Source organism: Takifugu rubripes, chromosome 9 (genome assembly GCF_901000725.2).
Source record: "Takifugu rubripes chromosome 9, fTakRub1.2, whole genome shotgun sequence".
Taxonomy (NCBI): Eukaryota; Metazoa; Chordata; class Actinopteri; order Tetraodontiformes; family Tetraodontidae; genus Takifugu; species Takifugu rubripes.
Window position 1 is genome coordinate 8,283,475 of NC_042293.1, and position 27,284 is coordinate 8,310,758.

At 44.5% G+C, this 27,284-nt stretch overlaps 1 protein-coding gene and 1 long non-coding RNA gene across 6 annotated transcripts in view; one reads left to right on the forward strand and one right to left on the reverse strand.

Annotated features, from left to right (window-relative positions):
* brsk2a (BR serine/threonine kinase 2a) overlaps positions 1 to 27,284 on the forward strand; it is a 118,784-nt gene that overhangs the window by 14,692 nt on the left and 76,808 nt on the right. The gene's annotated exons all lie outside the window — the stretch shown is intronic.
* On the reverse strand, positions 24,312 to 27,211 carry LOC115251021 (uncharacterized). Its single transcript, XR_003889559.1, has 3 exons — positions 26,930 to 27,211; positions 25,524 to 25,628; positions 24,312 to 24,984 (listed from the first exon to the last, which is right to left on the reverse strand). It is a non-coding gene; the product is annotated as an uncharacterized lncRNA (long non-coding RNA).

The following is a 27,284-nucleotide window of genomic DNA, read 5'->3' on the forward strand; positions in this document are numbered from 1 at the left end:
ATGGGATTAAATCTCATTGTGGACTGGCCCTCTGAGATTATCAATTTGCCCACTCTATGAAAACGCAGCCAGATTAGAAACGCGCATGTGTACGCACACGTGCACGCTCCCCTATGCAGGCACACACACACAAACAATATAATGGATTAGGCCTCGCTGGTAAAGGCTGGAATGAAGCAGATGGCTGCCCTTTCTATTGTTACGTAACCTTACTGAGAATCAATCTGCATGTGAACACAGAGCGTTTACTGGACCCGCGCGCGGCTGAAAGTCATTTAGTCAAACATGTTGTATGGTTTGTGACGTTTTATGCATTTTTCCTCCAGTAAATATTTTTGAGATTGACAAATGCTGGAGGTAATTGAAAAAGATGACGCTATGGGTAAATCAGACATGGTGGGGAGGTGGTGGCCCCGTGCCATGAGGATTGGAGCCACGCCAGAGGAGCCTGCTCTCACACACACACAGCCCACACTCCCAATAGGGTGTGGGGGCCAGCCAGTGTGGCCTGACTGGGTGATAGGAGGGTCACCATGCCAACGGGACTGACTGATGTCACCTCCCGTGTCAGAGGCTGCTGGAAGAGTGAAAGGGGTGTGCGGTGTAGCAACGCGACATGTGTGCTGGGGTGTCAGATGGAGTCGAGCCCCCAGAGTGCTCAGTGACATGCATGACATTGAGTAAGTGTGTATCGTACAATATAAGGTGGTTGTAGGGCAAGAAACCCATTAACAGTGGCTGGTCTGTGCTCTGCTCACAGGGGAAAATACACATTATGAACTTTATCCCAGCTACAGACGGCCCAAATATTGTCTGTGCAGATTAACATATGTAGCGCAGTTAGCTACATATCACTTGTAAAACCCCATCTTCACCAACAACTTCCTCCTTTTGTTATCGGTACATCAGGAAGACGTCAAGGTCAGACCCTAGATGCCTAAACACATGAAGTCAACTTACACAAGTAACCCATTTATGGCGGTGACAGGACATCAATCTTAATTCAGCATTTTATTTATTTTTTTAAGCATGCACATTTGTCCACATGACAACGAGTGTCTGGCAGGTGGACTCGTATCAGCATGCTGCCTTTATTGGACGTCATTAAACTCCACTCAGACACCAGATTAGTGCACATACTAAGCATGTTTACTGTGATGCTGGACGTGGAGTCTCTTCTGCGTAGGCGGTCCGCTGGTATTTACAACACTGAGGATGTACCGAACAGCTGAGTCTGGGTGGAAGCCTGGGCTAAAATACCAAAATGTGCTTTAAAAACAAAAAAAACCAAGATAAATCAATATACCTGTCAGTGTGGACAGCTGTTCAGAGAGAACTTCCTGCTCTGAGGAAATCATTTGTCAAACTCAGCAGCGGTGGTCATCTGCTGTGAGTCACCTCTATCTTTTCTTCCTCCACTTCAGCCCGTCTATATTGAATCATGTGAATCATTCGCCCTCGCTGGGATTCTTTGTCTTGCTGTCACCTCTTCTCCCTCATGTGCCTCATTATTAGCGGTCAGCTCGGTGACGAGGAGCTCGCTAACTCCTTCAATCATCCGTCCCCGCTACCCAAAGGCAGAGACTCCAGCCAAGCTGGTGAAGTAATTCACCCCTAATGATTCACTGGTTTCCATTACACATAGCAGGAATAGACAGAGAGGCATCAGGGTGATCTAAGCAATCCCTCGGAGTGTGGATGACATCAGACTCATCTGCATATTCACACATGCAACACAAAGCGTGTCCATCGTTGCTTTTCTCCGCAAATTGTTCCCTTGCTTATCACCTCTCCCAGCGTGCGCTCACTCAATGCAGTGTACATAATTTGTTACTGTATACTTAAGGGATATTATATTCAGTGGCTGATTTTTGTCTACAAAACACCATCAAGAGATGAAAAAGGAAGCCCTACTGTGAATTACTGACATTTCCTTCCAAAAGAAGGTGTGGGAATACTGTAAAGACGGATTCACTGTACCTGAAAAGTAGTCTTTGAATGCGTCCCACATGTTGGGGCCTTTCTGGTGGTTGTTTTTATTTCGTGTTTTTTGATAGCTCATTGGGGATGAGAATGTTTATTTGGAGTGCTTGTATCAGCTTGCATGACTAAAAGGTTAACATATTTTTTACACGGTTTATTACTCAGCTGTATATTTCAGTCCTTTAACAGTACTTTGCCAATGGAAATCCCTCGGAAGTGCTAAATTGGAATGGGAAGCTTGATTATTTCCAGTGCTGCACAGAGAAGGCTTTACAGAGAGCACGCAGCCGTTCCAGTAAAGGTTACTCTGCGGGTGATTCTCCCATGAATCTGATTCTCTTCTCGGTTCTTTCTGGTTTCATTTCATCTCTTACTTGGATTTTAAATATTCAGGATGCAGCACCAGTGCCGGACGGTCAGAACTCCCGTTCATCGCTACCCTGCGTGCTCGTGCACACATGCAGAAACTCCCTTTCAGACAGTGATAATGATGCTTTAGTGTCTGTGCTTTTTTGTGAGAAGAGTCATTACTGTCTTTCTGAATCAATTACTGTCAGAATATTTACACCCAGACACAAAGACACCACTGCAGCTCATATGAGATGCTACCCTTTCAACCTCGGCTTCTATATTTCTGTCTTCCCCCTACTCCCGGCCTGTCCCTGACATCACAGAGACCCCCCCGACTCATTTGGCCCCCCATGGCTGCCTGTCAGCCTTGCAGACATTGGGGACATTTGCCTTTATAAAGAGGCAGAGATGCTCCTTCACCCTCCTTTCCTCCTTCATCCTCTTTGCTCCTCTTTTCGCCCCCCCCCCCCCCACTCACACCTCACACACACACCCACACTCATACCCACCCACACACACACACCCACACACACACCCATACCCACATTCTGTCAATGGTGATAGCTCATTACTATGTCACAAATCTGTGTGTGTGTGTGTGTGTGTGTGTGTGTGTGTGTGTGTGTGTGTGTGTGTGTGACAGAATGCTAATCGGTGTAAGAGAGCAGGTGAGCTATGAGACTGCGGGAACACGGGAACACCCATGCTCGCTCACGTGACTACGTACATACTGGATAAAGAAATAAAGGGTAAAAAGTAAAGTAGGCCCCCCAAAAGTAAATGTCATATCTTTCTCCTCACAGCAGATAAGATGTGCTGTGAAAAGGGGCTGTATCGTTTGGCTTATTGAAGGTATAAGATGTTTTTGAGGCGGTAGGTCACATTTCTAGTGGTACTTTAAGTGGACTTTTCAGTACAAGAGCCAGACGATCTCACATTCAGTTATTGAGTTCTATACCGTCTGCAGGCCTCTGTAAATATTAGCTGAATGTGGCTCTTTGAAAGTTAGCTGCTTCACTGGAGTGCACGTAGGCGACTGCACGGTGTCCCGCCGATATGATGAATGTTCGCCGACACTCTGTTGCTTTATAACACGTGCTTAGCTCATCGAAATTTGAAAATCAAACAAAAAAATGCTTTGTAGGAAGCACTGGAGGCTCCTTGATAGTGACATCCATCTTCTCCACACTGGTGGAAATGCCCCTTCCTTTAATATAAGAGCTTTGATATTAATGTCATTGATATTTCCCGTTTTAAAGAGTAAAATTACTCTTGTCTGCATCACTATATTGTGCGGTTGTTGCCTATATAAAGGATTTATTAGATGAATGATTTATTCCTTCAAAATGAGATTTAGGGACGAGCGCGAGAGAGTAAGATCAAAACATCCACGTAGGGAGACACACTTGGAGATGCACCTCCAGCACTCTTGCCCCATCCCCCTCCCCCCGGGACGACTGACTTATGTTTAAAACATCAGTCTGAGCGAGCAGGTTCAGCTAGAGTTAAACACTTTGATCAACATATCGGTGATGCTGCATGTGTGACCCCGGGTGTGTGTTAAGGACCCAGGGTTCATAAGGGGCGGACAGTGCAGGACGTGTCGACTCCAAACCGCGCTCCACTCGGGGGGCCGGGTCTGAAGCGTGCGCGCCCCGGGCGTTTCTTTCCGAGTCGTCTCTGGGTGCTCCTCACACTGACGCCCAGTTACACACACGCACATCCAGAGAACACCTGGGGATTGATTTATGCATGCGCATGAATCGCTCTGACAAATGTGCTCACACGGGTGCGGTGAAAAAAGAAGAAAAAAAACTACAGAAACAGGCAGACAAGCCTGCACCGTTTGGCCTGGGGCTGTTGGGATCAGTGAGAGGCAGGTGGAGGTAAAGGTGAAGACGGGGTGAATTCAACTTGGAACCGCAGATCATTTCAGGTCGCGGCGCTAAACGTCCTACAGTGGGGTTTGAGCACTGAACCTTCACCTCATGTTGCATTAACCCACCAAAATCTGCTCATTTCCCTCTAAAGGAATTACTCTCTTTATTGATGTGTTATTACTGCTACTGGCTGACACGTCATCCCGTTAATGCACATGAATCGCTGCGTTATTTTCTATCATCGGGCAGCAGTTTTATAGTCGCGAATCCTCATGATGCGGATTTGTTCTCTTGGCCTAAATCAGAGCTGCCAGCTCTGGTGGAAGGGGTGGGGGTGCGGGTGTTGTATGAGTGTGTGTGTGTGCTGCAGAACCCCAGTGAAGTTGATTCCTGTCAGGCCTGTAGCAGCACACTCAGACAGGGCTTGACCAAGCGTTTAAACGCCGCTCTAGGAGTTCCCGCTAGTATGGACGAGAGTGTCTGGGAGCAATGTTTGTGTTGGTGTAGAATCTGCAGTAAAAGGGTTGTTCAAAGAGGTCAGAATGATTGGAAGGAGAGCCTTTGGCATTAGCAAAACAACTATGTTTGATTAAAATTCAGAGGGCAAGTGTAGCAGGGGCGACTCGTGAATCTGCATCTTTACTTCCATCCACAAAATACAGCAGAGTGGTATGAATTAAAATCTTATATCATGTAAAGTGTTTATCAACCCTGTAGCCAGACAGCGGGACACGTGTGTCTGTTGCCTCAGATTACATGCTGCTAACATATACACATTTACACGCATCAGCCTTGTGGGTTATTGCCCCGTTCTGCCCGTTTAGCCTTGAAACACTGCAGCCGAGGGCCTACTAATGATTTTTTAAAAATCCAAATCACTCTTTTATGTTTTATTCTACTAATTTTGTCAGGTTTGAGGACGTGTTGTCACCAATTCACAATAGTAAATGAAGATTTATGTCTGATAATACTGCTGAATTTGAAGCAATCATATTAAAAGGAGATCAGCATTCTAGTCTTTATTTTTGTGTCTGTCATAATTGCCCCTAATTAAGTAGAATAAAGAACCCGGTGCCTACGGCTGCAGGTTGCACGGTCGCATAAAACCATGCTGCATCTTTAATCCAGATAGTATAATAGCTCAGTAATGCCTATTCCTTTTTTTTTTCATTGTGCAGTGATGCGAACACACTTTAAAAGTTTAGTCATGCCATATGAAAAGGGACTAGTTGTACAGCTCTAATGAAAAACTGAAATAGATCCTTATTGAGACAGCTACGCATCCTCCTCCACTTATGGGCATCTGTTGCAACCAGGGCAACCACAGAACTCCTTTAAACACAAATGTCTTGGCCAAAATTCCATTGTTAAGCTTTGGCTGCTTCCCTACCATCAGTTGATATTAATTAGCATTGCTGCTAACATGTAGAATTAACATCATGGTACTTAAATGTCTGCAAAGTCACGTTAACATTGACTTTTTACTAAAGAATGACGCTTATATGGGATGAAGGAGTTTTTAAAAGGGGTTTAAATTATTCATACAGCGGTGGATCCTGTCTGGAAACTCTTTTTCTTTTCAAGCCTCTACTTTCCAACGTATACAGGTGAGTAAACTCACACTTGTTGGGCGTCGCCTATACTGATTGTTGCCTGTTACCATTGTGATGAGAAAGGGATTATGTGGATGCCAGGAAGCTAATGAGAGCGATTGGTAGATATGAGTTGATATTAAGGGCGGTGTGACGGGGGCATCTGGTGGCGCTATGGCTGATGGGTAAAGCAGGTGGTTAATGGCTGTTAACCCAAGCGTGGTAGTGGAGCGTGCCTTGATGAGGGTCAGTTTAAGCTCCCTCTTTGGGCAGTCTGTGGGTGTGAGACGGAGATTTGGAGGAAATGTATGCATCACTGTGTGTCTTTGTGCTCTTGAAGGCCCATTAAAGCAGCAGAGGTGTTGGGGGTGGGTGGACTTGTCAGTTGAGTGGGGTGGCTGTGATGTAGCGGTGTAGAATGCGAGGTGGCTGGGGTGGTGTTGGGGTGGGCGAGGATGGAGGGAATGACTGACTTGGCCTTGAGGGAGCGATGCCTTGGGAACATCAGTTGTGCAGCACGACAAAAGGCTAGTTCTGTGTGTTTGTACACCAGAGTTGATGACAGTCCAAGAATACAAATGTTTGTTTTGTTAGTGTGTGTGTTTGCTTATGTGTGTGTGTGTGTGTGTGAGAGAGAGAGGGGGAGAGAGTGTAGTGAGCTTGTTGACTTTTTGAATTGGTCCACTACTGCAAGATTTAAATGATAATAGATCTATTGACCCTGAAATGCTAAATTTGCTAGTCTGCACTTTTGTGATAGGGAGAAGACGTGCCTGTAAGTGTGTGTGTGTGTGTTTGTTTGTGTGCTCTACTTTCCCTTTTAAAGTAGAACTTTTCTCTGTTATGTTGATGTGTTAGATGAGCTTAAATGCCCTCCCCAACACACATGCGCACGCATGCACACACTTGGCTTTTATTAGAGCAGACAAAGCGCACAGCCAACCAGATGGCTGCACGACACACAATAACATTAATAAAACACTGATCTACCCAAACATGTTTAACGGGTATTTAGGAAACGGGTGTTTGATTTAATGCGTGTGTGTGTGTGTGTGTGTGTGTGTGTGTGTGTGTGTGTGTGTGTGTGTGTGTGTGTGTGTGTGTGTGTGTGTGGGCCGGGGTCGTGCTGTTGAAGGTCAAAGTGTGTTTGCTTGTCATCCATTTTCACTGACAATCTTTCAGTCAATCTGCTCATTTCTTTGGTAAATATAACCTCTCCATTTATCTCTTTCTCTCTTTTGGCCTTTCTGCTCCCTCTTCCCCTCTTTCCTACCTTTCCTCTTCTTTACCCCTCTTCCATACCTTTATGCTTCTCCCAGCATGACTGTCGCCCCACCTCTTCCTGTTTATGTTGCACTGTTTCATTTCCCTTTTGTCCTTGTGTCCTTACCCCACTTTTTCTACCTGTGTCAACCTTAGTCTTTCTAATTCACGCCATTTGTTTTTCTCTCTCTCCTTCTCCCCCTCTTTCTCTTCGCCTCTCTCTGTATCTGTCTTTTTGTCTGTCAGCCACCCTCTATTGTCCCATTTAATCTGGCCTCCTCCTCTCTGGCTGCACCCTCGTGTCCACATGATGCATTAATCCAGGTTACCCTAACCCATTGTTTATTCCGTACAACACACACACACACACGCACACGCACACGCACACACACACACACACACACACACACACACACACACACACACCATGTTGCCACATGCAGGCGCAACACACGGCAGGAACACAACAGCCTGCTGACATTGTTGAATGTATTCTTGGCTCCTTTTAAACTGGGCCTCATTGACAATCAACTGGAGCCATCATTTAAAGTCACAACTAATTGGGCTCACCACGATAACCAAATTATTTTATATATTTTTCACGATGGATGTGTGCCTCGGTGACCCGCGGCCCGGTGCCGCTCACGTGACAGCCATGTCTGACTGTCAAGCAGAAATAATGGTTTTCTGCAAGGTGTCTTTATTTAGTTTACCCTGCCTCCATCTTGAGATTATTCCCATTTCTGCATGATGAATATTTGCCGCGATGACCCTGTTAAGGTCATATGGACCGGAGATTCCAGCCTTGATCGATCGAAGAGTTCAGCATCACAAATATTCTCATCTAATCCTGAGATATTAGGTTATCTTTAATTTATTATTTGCAGTCGTGATTATTTCCTTAGGAGGTAGATATGAAAGTGTGTGTGTGTGTGTGTGTGTGTGTGTGTGTGTGTGTGTGTGTGTGTGTGTGTGTGTGTGTGTGTGTATTGGGCAAAAATGAGAGGAAATCCAGCTGCTGCAGCAATAAGCCTCTTGAAGGACACAGTGTTTTTCACAGACAGACAGACACACACACACACACACACAACACACAAACTCCACTCTGCACCCTCAGTTCTCCCTCATTTCTTTTCTAACTAAGCCAAGGTTGGGTGGGCATGAGGTGTGTGAAGACGGCGATAGAAAGCCATTAAAGTGGCTGGCATCGTCACAGGACAACATAAATCAGAGCAGCACACACCTGAAGTTTATCCCCATGTTTTTATTCCTCACATGGAGCTGAGAGGAGGAGATAAAGCATCAGATGGAGGAAGAAATCAAACTGATGCTTCGTTTTAGGAATCAAAGTATGTTGGGCAGTTCAATGTTATGTGTCTGTCTGTAAGCAAAATAACTCAATGTTATGAACAGATCCTTGCAACATTTACAGGAAATGTTAATTACTGACAAACTGATTAAAATTTGGTGAAGTTCCAGATTCTGGAGAGACCTTTAACATTGATCTTCCAAAAATTAAAGCCAAGGGGCTTTTGTCACAATGCAACCTACTATGCTATAAAAGTTTGGATTTGTACTGCCCATTTATGCTATACTGCGGACGTAGGCCACAGTATATGGGGAAAATGACCGGCTTGGTGAAAGTCTGAGTTCTCCAAGTGCTTTTTTTCTAGTTCTTTTAGTCATGAATTCCTTCAGGTTTAATATTTCCCTTTATTTTATTTTTTTAACCCTTTTTCTTCTTCACTTCCTGACTTGGAGAGCTGCAGAAGGAGCTGAAGTCAGAATACTGCAGCCATTGTCCTGACTCATCAGGAGGTACAGATGTAGAAATAAGGGCAGACACATGCACGTGCACACGCCCATGCAGGAGGCTCTGTAGCTGCGGGTCAATCCTTACGAAACTCTGTGAAATGTGTTCTCAAATTTGCCGTGTTTTACTATCAGTGCATTGATTTTAAATGCAGTAGGGACTTTTTCCCTTCACGCCTGCAGTCAGCTCAGGATGTGACCTCATTTCTCCTCTCCAGTTCACCTTGTCCTTCCTCTTAGAGCGATGAGGAATTGCCTGGACTTTAAACACATTGTCGATAGCAGCTGTCTTGCACAGCACCTGGTACAGCAGCAGAGCTGTCCCCCCTCAGACGTGCGTGTCTAACAGTGTGATTCCACCGCGTTTTCACCGTGCCACCGTGCCAGGCCAAATTCTCTCTTCTTTTCTTTCTCTTGCGCACAAGATGTTCCTGCGATTCCATTTTTCAAGCGGATCATTTCCTGGGTGTCACTACAAGTTGTGTTTTCTGCTTGAGCAAGGATATTGAAAAATCTTCCACTACATCCATTTGTGGATTATTGTCCAATCTGTTTGATGTCAGTCTCCATTCCAGTTTTCCTCTAGTGCCTCTCCATCCTATTTTGCTCCCTTTCTCACCCCGCTCCAGTGCCACTGTCTCTTCTCTTTTGCTGTTATCATCTCAACCCAGCATTTTTTTAAAAAAAACCTGCTTCACATCATTAGCTGCTCACATGGAAGATAACTTCTCTTTATATTCACACCTCAATGGAGGAAGAGACCAGAGCGATGAAAGAAGTTAAGCAGTTCATAGTCCATGTGTCCTTCTGTAAAGGGAGCTTGAAGGATAGTAAAGGTGTATGTGTTCCATCGGGCTGGTTGTCACTTTCCGGCACAGACTATTTGAGCAGAAATGGAAAAGCCATCTTATGGTTCCAGTGGAAGTTTGTATCTGTAAGAAAATAAAAGGTGGAAGAGGACAGAAGCTTTACTGAGAGTCTCTCGGCTTGATGGGGCTTGACAGTCTCCTTTTCCAAGTCCTTTATTCCCTAACCCGGTTGCAGGGGAGCAAATAAAATAATTTTAGAGTGGTACACAGCTAGTTCTGCAGAGCCTATGCCTACAAATCAATAGGAATGTTTCAGAAAAAGCTCCTCTGTATCCCCGAGTAGCTCCCTAACCCTCTGCATCCAAACCCAGTCTTATCTGCCTCTCCCAGCTGGGCCTATGAGCATCAAAAGTGTGGAATGGTATAAGTCTTTGATAAAAAAAAAAGCTTTAGATTTTGTGCATGGCGGCTTGGTTTGACTGCATCTCTGACAGTGTGTTTCTGGGCCTGCAAGACTTTTTGTGGCTTGTGATTTGTATGTGTAGTAGACCTGTTTTTGCTGTACACGTGAGGTCATAAACACTCAGGAATCAAACCCGCGATGATGAGTTTGGCCCCTAATGAGTCAGGTGTGAAGAGTGCCCCCCCACTTTATGGGTCACGTCCCGTTCAGTGAATGAACGAGGCCTCAAAGCGGGAAACGATTCAACGCTGGATCCTGAAACTGAACAGCCGGCCCATATGAGGATGAAGCACTCCTTTGATCATTACTTAAGAGGCAAAAAGACCTTCCCCAGTTTTAATTTCTCCCCGTCTTACCTGGAACCGGAGGCTTGAGCGCTGCCAGGGAGGTAGCAGTAGAGCGAGCCGAGCACTTTGAAGTTATTGAAATGAGGGGAGGAACGTGTGGGAAATACCAGCGAGAGCTAAGTAAAGAACTTACCGAGACGCTGGGAAGGTTCACCCAAACTGTCAGCCTCATCTCTCCATCTCTCAAGTCCTTTATTGGACTTGAGTGTGAGAATATTTGATGTTGGATGATATTGTTTCTTTCTTTCTTTTCTTTTTTCAACCCAAATATCAAAGCAGCGTTTCTGTGATGGCCACTCAGTAGATAACCTCTGTTTTGACACATCTGCTTTCATGAAAGTGGAATTTTGGTATGGTTTATTCAACAGGCATGTCAGGCTACATTTATTTTTTATTTTTTTCCGCCTGAGAAGTCTGGGTTGCGCCACTCTTAACCCTTTAGAGCATTGTTGGTCCCAACTGCAAGCAGGTAGGACCTGACACCAGTGGTGAGTAAGAGGAAGACCTCTGAATGGAGCCGTGGGCATTGATGGGGTTCGCTCTGACAGATTGTGGGAGAGCGTGGAAGCCTCAGTCCCTGAATCGGCGCGGATCATACAAAAACCAAGGCCTTGGAATACATAAAGAGCAGACAACACAGGCAGAGAAATGAGACAACACGGCGGCTGACCTCCATCATTTCAACGGGGCAGAATATTCCATCCGCTGAAAATAACAGTGTTGGGTTAGTTCATCCCGTCTGCAGCATCTGTGTTGTGCATATAAATTGGACCTAAACTGAACTTTGGCGTGGAAGGCAGGAATAGGGATGTGGTGCACAGGTGGTCCAGAGAGAGGTGACTCACTCTTTCGCGTGCAAATGTACCTTATGCAATTTTGAGCAAGGGGCACGAATGATACAGTTATTATGTCCCAGGATGCAGGCCAAAATCTAATTCCATCCTAATATACAGGAGACGAGCACTATTATTCGTAGAGAATTGATTTTTTTTTTGCATACAAAAAAAGCAAGGGCCAAATATCTGCAAACTTTCTGTTCGAATACTGACACTGACATGAGCGCTACATGAAACGTCTTTGCCCAAACTCCAGGTTTTGGGTTCGATGTGGAACAGGGCTAGATGTTACAGTGCGGACAGTTTTCGTGTCACTGTGAAGCAGAATGGCTGCTTTGACGAGCACGGCACTACCTTTGTTGGGATTTGTGAAACATATGACGACGGCGGCATCCAGCGCGAATCGCTCACACACGTTTAACCACCTCGCTATTATTACAGATAACACACTGCTGCATTATGGAGGTCCATCAGCAACATATTCCAGTCTGTATTTGTAGAACCAGTGTGCGCAAGAAACAAACTCATTTGCAATTTACATGGTTAATATGGCGTTAAAAGTTGCACAGGGCCATTGTGTTTGTGTGAGTGTGTGAGTGTGGGTCTGTGTGTGTACATATGAAAGCAGCTGTGCTGTGGAATGTTAATTAGTCCTGATATGTTTTCCATTTCATCTACAGCTGAATGTTCCCTGTTCACAAACCTTCATCAACATTCATTTATTTTAGCCCATTAACAAACCCCTGTTCCATTGTTCCCCTCTCTCTCTCTCTCTCTCTCTCTCCCTCTCTCCCTCTCTCCCTCTCTCTCTCTCTCTCTCTCTCTCGCTCTCTCTCTCCCTCTCTCTCTCTCTCTCTCGCTCTCTCTCTCTCTCTCTCTCTCTGTGTTTCTCACTCACAGGCGCATATAGAGCGGATGTGTTTGCTGTTACCCTGCTAATTTACACTGTAATGGGGAAACAGCAAAAGTCAGCGGAGGCATTTTGTAATACCCTTTCCGCGCACATGCCTGTTAAAATAATAACTGACTGTTTTCTGCGGCCTGTTCCTGTAATGTCAGCGTTGACAAGGAGGCATTTGAATGAAATGAAAGTCAAAATTAAGAATGCTCTATTGACTCCGCTGATTAGAGAAATGGAACTTTAAATTATACATAATGAAGTTGTTGGCAGTGTGCGACACTTCAGTCAAAATGAAGATGCCCAGATGTGCAGTTAATCATTGAGTCTGAACTTATATCAAATCCTTTTTCTCATTACTGCTAAATGTGAATGTGTTTCACTGATGATAATGTTTCAGGCTTACTATCAATACATTTGTAATAATAGCAGCGCTGTTTCATAATTAGGCTGTAACAATGTATTCTAGTCTAATATTTCTACACGCAAGACTTTATTTGCCATACACACACACACACACACATTTGAAAGTTATTGTCCAAGGACATTCGACCCTCCCAATCCTCAGCTGCCCCATATTAAAATTCCCAATGTTGATATGGCTGCTGCAGTTAAATGGACACACACTGACAAAACAAGCAGCTTTCAAACAATTAGTCAGAAAAGAGGTTATTGTGAGCCAACAGAGTAGGTAATTGTCACAGGGCCCCATACTGTACACGCCCTCACTGCTGTCCCATTCATTCTCAAGGTCACCACCCTGCCATCCTCCTCCCAGTTTGTCCCTGTTTGACCAGTGCATAATGGGAAGTGCTGAGTGGCTGGGAGCACCTCTGTTCCCCGTTGCTTTGACAGCCTTTTGTAAACGGCTGCAAGCAGCCTTTTCGAGTTCCGTTCTTTAGACGAAGAGTCCGATTGTCTGGCTAGACTTTCACGTAAAGCCAGACAGCCTCATGAAAAAAGCCTCATGTAAACCTCCACCTCCACCTCAGCCATGTCCTTTATTAGCTGCATGGATATTACCCCTGGGTGGGGAAAAGAGAAAAATGGGTGGGGGGCAGTGAGCTTTACCAACACATTCATATTTATTATGGCGCCTTGGATTGAATTACCCCCCCCTTCATGTGTGTGTGCTTACTGGGCAAATATAGGGTTAAAAACCTTCAATGCCTGGGGTCTATTTCTGCCCTCACCCTGTCAGTTAGTGAGGCCAGGTAATTATGTGCAAGTGACGGGTCTGGAGGGCATTGTGTGTTTGTGTGTTTGTGTGTCTGTCTGGGGTATATAGATACTGTAAAATATGTATGCCTGCAGTTTTGTGCATGTGCGCGCTCATATACGATACACCCGTGACAGTGTGTGTTTGTGGGGGGGATGGATGGAGAGCTGCAGCATTTCTTATCCCATTCAATTCAATTAGTTGGGATGTATTGACGTGTGTGGAATACCACCTGCTTGCGTATGCAAAGCACACAGCGAGGGGGCTTCACTTGTCAGCCATACCCCCTAAACTGAACCCTCCCTTATGATTAGCACATATTGCCAGTAGGCGGCTAACAATAGAGAAGAATCTTCTCACTTCTCAGGTGTTTTTGGTTGGAAGAGCCATATCGATTCATATTCATTTCACGCCATTTCCCTTTGTCTGTTTTCAGTATTCATGTCCTCCAAAGCCAGCCAGGCTTCCATATTGTTACAAATGTAACGTGATGGGGCTCATTTGCGGGTGGGAAACAAATGATTTCATTGCCATGCCTGGGATAATTTCCTCTAAATTTCCATTCATCTCTCCACAGTTCGGACCGTTTGATTTTCCACGCTCCACGCTCGTCTCATCCCTTCCCTTCTCTGCATCCGCTCCTCATTTGTGTTTACACCCCAAAAGTGTTTATTGTGAGCGTTCCTGCCGCCCAGAGATCTGAGCTGCTTGGCCTCGGTGAGGTGCTGCACACAGAGGCTGGATTTATCCAAGTGTGTGTTCAAAACGACGCCTCCAGCACGTCTTGCGCCGCCTTAATGCTCAGTGGTTTATAAAGAGAAGTGGAAGAGGGGGAATACTGAGGATGGGTGGGGGGAGGAGGGCGCACGTAGAAGCTGGAGAAAGGAGAAAATGATAGAGCAGGTTGGAGCATTAGGACTGAATCAGGAAGTACTCAGGGAAAACTGGATTACTGGTTGTTGTGTAAAGATGCAGCAGTGGGAGACATGGAAGTGCGTTGTGTGCCGCAGCGGAGCTATCGCAGGAGATCAGGGTGGTCTGGTCGCTGGTCTGGACCAATTCTGCCAGTCCTGCTGGGCTTGAACTTCCTGAACTGTAATTCAGTTTTTGTGCATCAACTTTAATTCCATATTCACTATAAAGGGAACTAATATAAAGAGCTTTTGTACTTTAATCTTTTAAGCTACACCTCTACTCCATAATGCGTCTTTTATGGCTGCCATGCCGGGCTATTTAAGACTCTTGTTTCTGGGATTTAGACATTTCTTAATCACTCTATGATCTTGTTCAGGGGCTTACAGATGACTTTCAATCAGTAAGGCTCTGACAGAGTGTAAGAGCAGGTTTTATTTAATATATTAATATGTCTAAAATATATGCAAATCTCCCAAATCAGATCTGTTCTAAAATGATTATTATGAGTTGAGTTGTATCAGTATTATTAAGAGACCTTGTCTTTTTACATGGGGTGCTTAAATCATTCAAATTGGAGACATTTTTATTAAAAGTCTTGTAATTTATTTTTTAAAAATATGTCTAATATTGATACTTAAATCAATGGAGCCACATTTTGTAAAAGTATGCTTATTTAATATCCAAATGACAGTCTGTTAGCAGTGTATGTGTGTTTAATAATGCTCCATTTTGCTGAAGCTTAGCTTAGCTGGCCCAGCCATTTGTCATTTGTTAAAAGTTAATTGCTTACAGTAGGGACGGGGGGTTCCCCGGCTGCAGAATGAGTCACATCACATCGTGTTGTAAATGTCAGGACCATGGCCGTTACAAAGGGGCAAAATGAAAAAGGTTTTATTTTATGTTTTGGTGGGGAGGGGGGGCAGAGAGGGGATCTAATCCTGAGCTGGATTTCCTCTTCTCACTCATTGCTGTTTCCCCAGACAGATTACAGGGCTTTGAAGGCGCCCTCTGCAGAAACAGATTGGTTAATGGGGTCCTTTCTGTGGTATGCAGGGGGGAAGGGGGGTGTGTGGTGGCAATGGGGTATAACCAGTAAAGGAAGATTAGATTTGCTGTGTGTGTGTGTGTGTGTGTGTGTGTGTGTGTGTGTGTGTGTGAGAATCTTTGTAAGAACATGTTTCCTTTCTTACCAGATATTCAGTCAAGACAGCTGAGTATCATCTTACATGCGTCTCTTCATTTTTAGGTTTTACCATTCCTGTCCTCCACTGCTCCCTCCACTTTCCCCTCCTCCCACTCCATTGGCCTGTGACGTGGCACACGTATAATCCACTCAGACATGGTCTGATGTTTTGGGTTTATTTTTTCCTGCGCTCACTGCTGAGCGTTGCCACTCACCCACACTATTTTTCACTCCTTTCTAAATTCCTCTCTCTGTATTTTTTAACCGTCTCCAGAGAAAAGGAGGTGGGCGGTGGTGGAGAAGTTTTGGGGGGGCGGAACTGTATGATTGTGCTGTTTCCGCGGCAGCCATCATGTTAATCTGCTGTATGTTTTTCGTCTTTCTTTGCTTGTTCATCAGCGGAGCTGCTAAAGATGACAGGACGATGCCTGCCAGTGTGTTTTTGCTGGAGCACGTGTTGTCAGAGTAATCACGCTTTCTCCGTGTCGTATGGTTTTGCAGGTTTAGTATGTTTTAGAGGTGAATGCATGTCCACATGTTCACTGCAGGCATCCACATTTTGCTCACGGTTCGTATTTCCACCCTCTGCCTGTCTTCAAATCTGCACAGCATTTAAGTGTTTTATGTGTCAGGCCCTTTTCAGTCGGTTTTTCATTGGTTTCCTCGTCCACGGTTTTGGACCCGTGCAGTACAATGTGCACACTGTTGTCATGCTTTTATCCCATTGCAGTTTTTTATTTTTTTATTTTTTAATGTTCCGTTGCGTTGTGATTCACTGTTGGCTGTTGAATGGATCATTGAATTCAGGTCATGCACTTTTTCTTTTTTCACCTCATGATGATGATGAATTCTTTGCTTCTGTGTAAAATCTAAATACCGGTAACAGCTTTACTGAAGCTGCCATACCTCCCAGGCGTGAGAGCACCCACAATGCAACACTGCGTTGATAATCCTGTTGGCTGCTGACAAATCACCAGCATTCTGCAGTGTGCGTCAGAGTGCCGGGACAAGACGCCGCTAAATGCTTTACTACACCTTAAGCTTGTCAGATATGAATGAGTTGAAGGACACAGAATTGAGCTGGGTGCAGATTAGTGTATTGTGTGTGCGTATGTGTGTCAGTGTCCCTGCCCAGTATGTATGTGTGTTGTCTTTAGGGAGCACCTCCTCTCTCTCTCTCTGTCATTAAAATTTGGAGCTCTCACAGAACAATTGAATGTTAATTGTCCCAAATATGGCTCCTTAATCTGTCCTAATTCCATGTGCAGCATTTAAAAGTGAAAACATTCATTTTTCTCTGTTCACTTTTGGTTACAGGTGTGTGAGTGTGTGCGTGCACATGTGCATGTATGGAAAAAAAAAATTGAAGTGCAGAGGCAACAGAGGGGGTTCAGGGCCCAGGATTTAATTTCCGCTTTGCACTGTGAGATAAGTCAAGCTTAATGAACTGACAGAGAGACAGAGAGAGCAGAGGAGCTGTGAGAGCAGGAAACACAGAAGAGGGGAGTGAAGAGGAGGAGAGGAGGGTGGGAGAGGGAGGAGAAGGTGCGAGTAAGCAATAGTGAACGCAGGGGGTATCCTGGAAGATGTTGGGCTGAAGAGAGATGACAGAGGGGATGAAGGAGTGAGGGAGAAAGTTATGATAGGGGGGGGTGTGAGAGAGAGAGAGTTCAAACATTTTCATTATGTCAGGAGTTAAAATTGATGGTAGATGCAGATAGCAGCTTTTCACACAATCTTCAGGAGCTGATGAACGATTGAATGTTAGATTTTGTGTGTGAGCGCATGTGAGTGTGTGTGTGCTTTTTCTTTTTGCTGACAGCAGCTGGGCACATTATCTGCTGAGTGTGTTGTGTTTTCTGGCTTGCATGGCTGCTTTTCCTGTAAATATGATAAGATTTTTTACCTCTAACATTAATCTAAAAAACAATATCCAGAGCGGGCCACCTCATTGGTTCTGGATTCAATTCCTCGGTTCTTCCTATGTGGATGTATTGCATGTTCTCACTGTGTGGGCTTCTCCAGTTTCCTCCAAAAACGCACACAAACATGCATTAGGTTGATTGAAGTATCAGAATTGTGACTGAGGGTTTTAGGGTTTAAGTGTGTGTCTGTGTGTGTGTGTTCTGGGATGTTTTGGAGTGGTGAAGTGGAGGTTAAATGGATGACATTCGGATGTTAAATACGGCCAGAGGAGCTGACACACTCCTAATCTACACTCCACACTCCTTGCAGCTAGACAGACGACACAGCGAGTATTGTATGGACCTACAGCCAATCAGTGTTGTTGACAGACAGGGGGAAAATATTACCACACCGGAAGAAAGAGAGTGACCAAATGATGCTTGGTAAGGTTGGTGTTTTGAAATATATCTCCAATATCATAAAATATCTAGCCGGACCTCACCAGTATTAAATGTTGAATTTCCCTTAGAGGAAACTTGTGTTTGACTGAATTAACAGGTGATAGATTATCGGATTTATTGTTCCCAGTTTGCCAGCTTTTGTCAGATATGGTGGGGGTGAAAAGCGATGCAGATGTAGATGAAGATGCACGTGATGCACATGCAGCCATGTGCTGATGTTTGTCGCTGTCCGTGGTGCTGAAAGAATCATGCCCTCCTTTTCCTTCCACTTCTGCTCCTTCCCGTCTTTAGGACAAGTCTTCTGCCGTATTGACGTTGCTTCACATTATTTCAAGGTGCCAATAAATCCTCCCTTTATTAGACCCCCCGTTATTGATCCATTTCTCTCTCACCACACATCTTTTAGTCTGTCTGGCCACTGCTTTTTAATCCCTCCTTTTTTTCCATTCACGGGGAAATGTCAGGTTCTATCTCTGCTCTGAGTCTTTGAGTGCTACAGAGGGAAGGAGAACAAGGGATAAGGCTTCTGGGAGAGGATTCATGCAAATAAAACGATTTACATTTTAACTGTTATGGACTTGGGTCAACAGTGTCAATATACCGTGCATGGAAGCTGATTTTTGCTTGCATTTGTGAACGAATGATCTCCTTTGCGTGTCCTGATACCGACACTGTGATGTCCAACACACACGGCTACGTATGTGAAAATGCTAAACAGGTGGGAGATAAACTTGAGTGATTTGCTGGGTGCGTTGGTGTGATGCTGCGTGTTCTGCTGTGTGCGTGTGTGTGATGTTAATCAGGCTGTCATGATAAGAAAGAGTCCTACAGGGAAGCTCCTGTAGTGTGTGGGGTTCTCCCCAGGACACTCGAAGAACAAGCTGAATTTACAGGCAGTAGTCTCAGTCCTTGTTTTTCCACTCTATGATCGGTGTGTGTCAGGTTCAAGCGTCCTGAAAAGAACTTCAGAACTTCCTGTGAACTCCTCTTTTTGTAGCTGGTTGCTGCTGTTGTGGTATTGCAGATCGATCGGCAATTCATTTGGTACCTAAACGCCCCCTTAAAATTCTTAATACTGGATTTCTTAAGATCCCAATCAGGCTCCAAGATGGCTCCTAATTCTTCCTCAAGAATGCAATAAACGCCGAGGTCAGACGGCTCTGTATGTGTGATTATAGCAATATCTTTTCCTTCCTCTCTACACACAGACACAAACAGCCACACACATGCATTATTAATAAAGGTGGACTGAGCAAATGGGAAAAATATAAACGTCAAATGGTGAAAAGAAAAACATGGAGAAATATAGTTTTCTTACTGCAGGACTGAAAATATGAAACGGGAAGATATCAGTAGTATGTCTTGGGTATTGTATCCTCAGAACGTTTCTTTTCAGTCCTGCATGTCCTCCTGTGTATATGCGAGTGATAAGAGAGAGCATACCCTGCGGCTGTAAAGGCCAGCGAACCTTTGGTATTTGCATTATTAGATGTCCACTTGTATCTACTTTACAGCTGTCAGCTTTGTACGGTAGAGGGCAGATGCTGGCATTTCTCACTGCCCAGTTAGCCTCAAGCCCACCTATTTTCCAGACTTTCTCTCTCCAGGGCTGCGTTCATGAGCTGCCCATTTTTTGGGATTTTCTTTTACTAGCGGTTTTGCAATTACAAAAGATTTGAGTTCAACGGCATAAATTTGCTCCAATGGAAAGCGGGACGGCACAATCCAGTGAATTTGCCATTATTAAGCATTGATATTTGAACTGTAGCTCCACTAAACTCCTAAACTGGACCAAACTGGAAGGAAAACCAGTATTAGAAAGTAAACATGCAATTACAATGGCATTCCCTTTGACTTTTACTTTTCTTGTATTGATAATAAACACCTTATAGATGAACAGAAGGTGTCAGTTTGGGTTAGATAAAATTGAATAATGATTTAATATTAAAGATTTGGGCTTTCCCCCCCTATTTTATGACATCTGTCAAGCGTGACTCGCTTTAATCTTCCGGGACTACGATGTTTGTCACAGTTCATGCTGAAGACATGGTACTACTGATCACAGGGGACCGCTGCTTGTTACGTTGACAGACTCCTGGAGCAGCTGGCCCCGCAACATATGGCACAGGGACAACAGAGAACAGTCGGAGAGTTGGCGAGACAGAGTGGAGGATGGAATTCAGCCACAGTGATCAGCAGAGAAGAGAGCCAGGTTCAATAATATCATTATAGCATGGCCATTCTCCCGCAGCAGTGGACAGCAGAACAAGTTAAGCTGATGGGATGTGATGGCTGACCTTCTCATCAGTTAGCACAGTTTAGACACACATTCATCCACATGCAGTTAATATGGCCGTAGTCCTTTAATAGTTACATGGTGAAATGAAATTTCCCTCTTGCAAGCATTTGTAAGGAGATGCCCATAGTGTGTCTATTAATATGACGGAAAGGTCACCACAGTATCTTGTCACAAATTATTTTTAAGCTGTGTGTGTGTGTGTGTGTGTGTGTGTGTGTGTGTGTGTGTGTGCGTGCGTGTGCATGTGTGTGTATGTGCCCCCATAGCTTTATCCTCTTTTTACCCCTGTACAGTGTCACATGGTAAAAGACATCATTTTTAACAGATATAGATGAAGCCAGTATAGCCAGACTGGGACAGCTGAGGAGGAATCCCATTTACAGTATTATTAATTGTGAGTCATAGAAGCTTGTTTGGCTCTATACATTATTGAGGTCCAGGTCTGCCCAGGGGCATTTAGGCTGAAGTGGCACCGGGCTTAATGCATTGAGACCATGACTGTCTTGAGGTGTCGAGTTAGCATCTATAGTATCTGAAGCCTGTGTATTGATCCTCAGCAGGCTTTTACATCACCTGCTCACGCACTGTGGGCGAGCAGCATGCTGAAATAATGATCTATTCAACCCCAAAGTTTGATTATAGTGGCTGGATAAAATAGCTATGTTTTTAGAAGTTATCATTTAAAACTGTATATGTGAAGAAAAAGGCTGCGTTTTTATCGATACACCCAAATTGTACTTCGCAGCAGGCAGTTGTTTCTACAAAACAAAACTCCAAACCCCGCTGTTTGCTTCCTGAAGAGCAGCAGCAAAAGCAAAAGTAAGCTCCTGCAGCATTAATTAGCTGTATCCAGACGGAAAGCAGAATGGATAACAATGAATGATTATACACAAAGTTCTTAAATAGAAAAATGTCCCACCAGGTCAACTTTCAGGTACACGATGCACCAGTGATGCATTTTTACCAGGTATCAAAGCCCAGCATAGAAAATGTTGGAACTATTTCTCTTTCTGTTGTTTCATCCAGTTTCCCCTTGGGAATCTGTTTGCTTTACATAAATCGCTATACTAGTAAACGCTGTTTTTTTTTCTCTCAGATTTGCAAATGTCCTGTCTTTGTAGTCATAATAGGACGCTGCCGAGAAAAATACAGATTAAAGAAAAGTAGATAATGAATATTTTCCTTCATTTTACACAAGCTTGATATAAATGCATTCAGTCAACAATTGTAAACACTTTCCTTTTGGTAGAAGTATGGTAAATTAGACATTATTGGCCTCCCTGACTGTCAGAAGAAGCTGAATGCAGTACACTTCTGTGCCTGCCAGCTCTGTTCTGTGTTCCACTCATGCTGAGTTCACATCCTATCAGCTTCAGTTGCAGTGAACTGCTAACCTGTGTAAAAAGAATCTGTCGTATTTACTGCGCGAGACCACCTCTCTGCCATTCATAGCATGCAGTCTAATGATTATTGCAGCAGAGATCTAATCTAATATTAGTCCTGTCTTCTGGCCCACGTTAGTTTGCGCTGTCACATCAGGCATAGGCCTGAAAAACAGATAACGCTTCCACAGACAAGCTGATATTTGTGCTTCCAGGATTCTTAATGTGTTTACCGGTGCATAAATGATCTTATATTTTATCTGTATTCAGTCGCTGCTTTTCACACACGCGGGTGTGCGGAGCTGTGGGACTGTGCAGCTTAAGAAAGTGTGAAGGTCTGCACGGGAGGGTGATCCTCTCATCTCAGTGTCAGGTCCTGACAACAGGAAGAGCCGGTATCACTCTGCATTTACATTGATCCTTATTAGGCCTGGAGATTAATCCCATCACCAGTTTGAGTCGCAGTGGCTATGGCAGCTCTTAGAATTTCATCGTATGCTCCCCCGTATAACACACGCGCACACACACACCCACACACACTTGAAGTCATGCTTCAGTGTTAATCTAGGACAAAACCACCAGGAGACGTCCCTGACTGAAGCTCTTTTGTATGTAGAATTTTAAATTTAAGCATTCGGCTCAACTTGTTGTATGTTTGGCCTGAAACATCTCAGCAACCCCCCCCCCCCCCCCAGCCCCCAACAGTAATTGTCTTTTTAATTGGCAAAAGTTCCCGTTAAAAGATTCACTTCCTTCAGAAATAGCAGTTGTCACTGACCAATTCGACCAGTCGCGCCTCTCCATCCATTCAGAAGACGCCTGTGCAGCTGATTATGATGGGATGGAGGGAGGTCTCCAGGGTAACGGGACAGGTCATGCGGCGTTGGCATGTCGTACTGATTCCAATTATATTATAGGCTGTTTGTTTCCTAACCCTTTCAGGTGGGGTGTCACCTTGGCAACTAGCCAGTAGTGTGACCCGTACAACAGTATCATCGAGGGTGTGTGTTTGTGTGTTTGTGTGTGTGTTTGATGCCTTTAGTGGTGCCTGTATTTGCATGAGTCACACAGAAAAGCAGCATGGAGGCACAACAGTGAAGGTGGAGAAGCCGTCTGGAGCACACAGCACATCATTTCTGACCTTATACATTAAGATTCTGATGCACTCTGCAGCATAAGAGGCTTTAAAAGTAAGATGACTGGTTTTTAAAAAGGTTCAGAGTGCCTTTAACATATCTGCTGGTGCCATATTGTCTGTAATGTCCCTGTGAATATGGATGGACCCTCTACGTATACTGCGCATATTGCAAATAAATGTGCATGTGACTGCTGCTGGGGTGTTATCTGTTTCGGCCTGTGAGAACACCTTTCAGCACTGATAATATACGGTTTACTTTCTCTTCCCTATAGAGACGAGATAATGAAAACTCTGGGATGGCGGATGCATATATGCCTTTTAATCATGGGCGCGGGGGGTGTATTTTCCAGGTGTTCTGAGTTGTGTATTCAACAGAGAGCAGAGTGATTGAAATCAGGGTGTGCTTCTGTTCTGATACAGACAAAGAGCTCCAAAGCACAGACCAGAGTATAGATAGGGAGAGAGGGAAATCATGAGGGGAGTAAAGGAGCAGGCACAGCAGGGGGAGAGCATGGGAGAGATACGGATCAGGACCTGGAACCTGTTCCCTCGTGTCCTGTCATAGATGAGAGCTTGGGTGATAAGGAGAAAGAGAAAAGGATGGAGGGAGGGGACAGCGTGGAAACATCGAGGTGAGGAGAGGGCAGCGTAAGGGATTTTCCCCACTTGTTCTCAAACGGAGCCGGGTCTGAGGGGATCAGTGCCAGCGAGAAATGTCACAGTTACTACAGCGTAAAATGGAGCCCACCAAAGTTCACCAGAGACACAGCAGGTTCAAATGTTGTTCTTTAGAATTTTTGTCTACGTTCCTGCAGATTCCCTAGCGTGCTGGGACTGTATTCTCGAGTGGCGGGCATGAAAACGGTGACATTTACCAGCAAAAACGCTCCACCGCATCGCATTTTACCGTCTCCGTGTTTTCCACAGCTCGCGTCAAAATATGAGAACTGACAGAAGTTACACTTTACGCAACCATGGAATGTAGCCGCGCTTTTGTCAATCTCTTTGGTCGGCTTGATCAAGTCTCGCTTTAACGCTTGATGTGGCGGTGCGGCTGAAGTGTGTGACATCTGGTATTACACCTTTCCCTGGTGTGAAATCAGCCATTCTGTTGCCCTGGGATGCATGACGTTGACGCCTGTTTCATGTAAGCTTGTGGAAATATAGCTGTGATTGATTGTCCAGTGACAAACCAGAGCATCCATCCATCCATCCATCCATCCATCCATCCATCCATCCATCCATCCATCCATCCATCCATCCATCCATCCATCTGTGCATCCGTATGAAAACATGCTGCGCAAAATAAATGTTTTAATATTAAAAGTGCAGGAAATGACATTGACACGTTTGAAATTATGTTAGAACTTAGAAAAAGCCTAAATATGTTAATTTCAATGCAAAACTGTTAAACCCTGACAAATACTTCCTAAGTCCTTGTAAGGTTCTTATAGGAATATTATATGCAGCTTGAAGTGATAGTCTAAGACTCTAAGTGAACAAATGTCTGTGGACTAATTTCTCTAAATATTTAAGGCTTTGTTAATGTGAAATACACTCAATCATCATCAGCTTAGAAAGTTTATTCCGACAGAACAAATTCAAAGTACATCTGTAGAAATGGTTCGGCAGAGATGCAGCTCGTGGTTGAACTTTATAACTTTGAGGCCGGTTGCTTCCTCTGTCCCGGTGCCATTTTCCAGACAGTGCTATCGTTTTTCTCATCATGCCTGCAGTTGCAATTCCAAAGCTGCCCAGTTGTTCCCTTAATCCATACACTTTCTTGGATTCGGGTACAAACGAATCTTTGCAGAGGCCGATGGATGTGTTTGATGAGCGTAAGCGGGACATTTCTGTCGCGAATCGTGTAGTTTTCTGTGGATAAAATGTGTGCATGTTGTGTGATGGTTTCATATCCTCTTCAAATAACCTTTCTGTCCCCAACCAACGGCCGCTGATTGCTCCATTTATAATGCAGCATTTTGTAGAAACGAATGTGTCAAACGTGGATCAGCCATTGATGGAAACCACGTTCGTATGCACTCGCGCTCTTGTGTAAAGAAGACGTGTTGCTGGGCATCACCCTGACGCCTCTTCCTCACCATTATTCCCGGTCCGTTGCCCGGGAGACTGATGGCATGCCGCTGCAGGTGAGTGCAGAGGTGGGTTTCAAAGCCTCTCTGCCTCACGATGAAACTGGAGGTGTGGGAGCCACGAGGTGAAGAGGATTCTCTTATAGAAACAGGCGCTAAAAATAAAGACAATGATGACACCAGAGGCTGGATTACATATGATTGTTTTTTTTTAGCTTATTGTCATAGAGTTGTTGTTTTTTTTTACAGTGAATCACCTGCAGGAGTCCCTCTCCCCTCCCTGGTCCCTCTGTATCAGTGTGTGATTATGTTACTATGCAAAAGTCTCCTACCAGAATGTTCATTGGTGGAGCTCATCTTTGGCTGATATTACATAACGGCTCCGCTATCATCTCTGCTCTGACTCGGAGTGTAATATAAATATGGATAAGTGGGAGCAGGAGACTCTTCTGAGCACTTTTGCAGAGTTCCGAACTGTTTTCTTACATCTCCTGCCGAAGTTAATACAGGCTGTTTTTAAAAATAAACTTAAAAGAATTCACTGAGCATCCGCACAGGGTCTGAGCTGCCACTCTGATTTTGAATGTGCTTTTAAAAAAATAGGTGAAAAAAAATTGGAAAAACTGCTTTTGTTTTTGCTAGAGTGAAAATTTAGGGCAGAAAAGGGGGGGGGGGGGGGGGGGATTTCCCTTACCTGAATCGGTTGCTAAGGCATGCCTGACCCGGCTGATTTAAAGGTTTCGGTTGCTAAGGCGTAGATGATGCGATCCGTCTGTTTGGCTGCAATGCCTCTGAGACACTGTTGAAGAGACAGGGAGAGAAAAACAATTGAAAGGAACTGAAGCGAAAGCAAAGGCTTGCTGGAGGATGTATTTGTTATTTTCCTTACATGAGTGTGTTGAGGAGGTGAGGGTTATAAAGCTAAAAGCCTCCGGCTCTGAGGTAAGAAGCCGTAAGGACAGAGGTGCATGTTGCATCAAACAGACCAGCGCTTCAAAGCAGCTGTTTTGGTTGTGCTTTATGGAGGACAGTGACTTCAAACAGATACTAATGTTCTGTACAGGATGTCAAAGCCTGCCGTTTCAAACAGCTGGTGTATATGATGCTGTCCGGCTTTAGTTTTAGCTGTACGGTGGAATTTCGGAGCCAGCAGCGTATAATCTTCTAGTTTGATCTCATGTGTGATCTTATGCTAACCTCATTTGGCTGCTAAAGATACAGGACAAGAGAAAACACATGCACTCTTTCCCACCCCATTCCTTTTCTTGTTGGAGCCTTTGAAAAATAATAGCTGTGCACTGGGAGCGCTATTGATTTGGCATCTCTGTTGGAGTGATTGTATTTTCCTCCAAAATACAGACCAAACAGGGAAGATTTGGCCATGTTTTAGGAGGCCTTTTCTGATCCTATTTTTGCCTTTTTCCCCCTCCCTCTTGGTGCTGTTTAGCCTCCTTGTCCACTCCTGTCTCTGTTTTTCCCTCATTAGTTCTGCTTTTTTGACTTGTTGATTTTTAGTTTCTCACACGTTTGCACCCTGTTCAACAGCTCTCTGTTGCCGGCTGCCTCTTTTTCTCCACGTCAATTAGAACGCAGGTACCAGCCGAAGCCTTGACACCAATCACGATCGCTCAACTTAACAATACATAATTGTTCTTCCTTTTCACAGATCAGACGGTTACAGGCTGTGAACTCTATCCCATAAATTGTTTAGTATGCTGAAGCACATCCAGTTGCACATATTAACTTTGTAGCGGAGCAGCATTTTGAGGGTCAGTGGCACTCCGATGAGCCGCTGCTCTACATTTAAGCCAAGTAGCATGTTGAGAGCGTGCAGACAAGTATATGGAGGCAAAAAGACAGGATGCATGGTCAGGAGGTTTAATGCACCACAAAGTTGATGTGTTGAAGTTTGAATAAGAACCTCAACAATTCAATGAATAAATGAATCCAGTAAACCTTCCTGTGTGAATCAGGTTGCTCTGTTAAACGATTTAAATCTAATTTGATGTTTTGGGCAGCCAGTCACCTGAAAGAGTTTGAGTAGATATGAATTGAGATTGCAGCTCACTACCCAACCTCCTTTTTTGCTGCATTAATTACCTTGTGATGATCTTTATACAGTCAAATCTGACATCCACAGACAGCTGATGGTGTGCAGACGTGTAGATCCCATTTACATACCACATTCAGAAGAGTACATGCCCTGCAAGAGGGTCTTCTTTCCAAAGATTCTCCTCCTGCTCTAAAAGCAGCATCCAGCGTCAGCGCTCTGATTAAGTTGCATAAGAGAAAAGAGGAAATTTGGCCTCATTTATTTCCCCCAGGAGACAAAAAGAAGTGCAGCGATGTTGAGAGAGCAGCGGGAACAGAAAACAAGACGTCCTTGCGGTCACATTGCAGTACTTCTGAACGTGTTTGTCATTCAGTTGCTTCGAGGGAGAAACGCTTTAAGAGC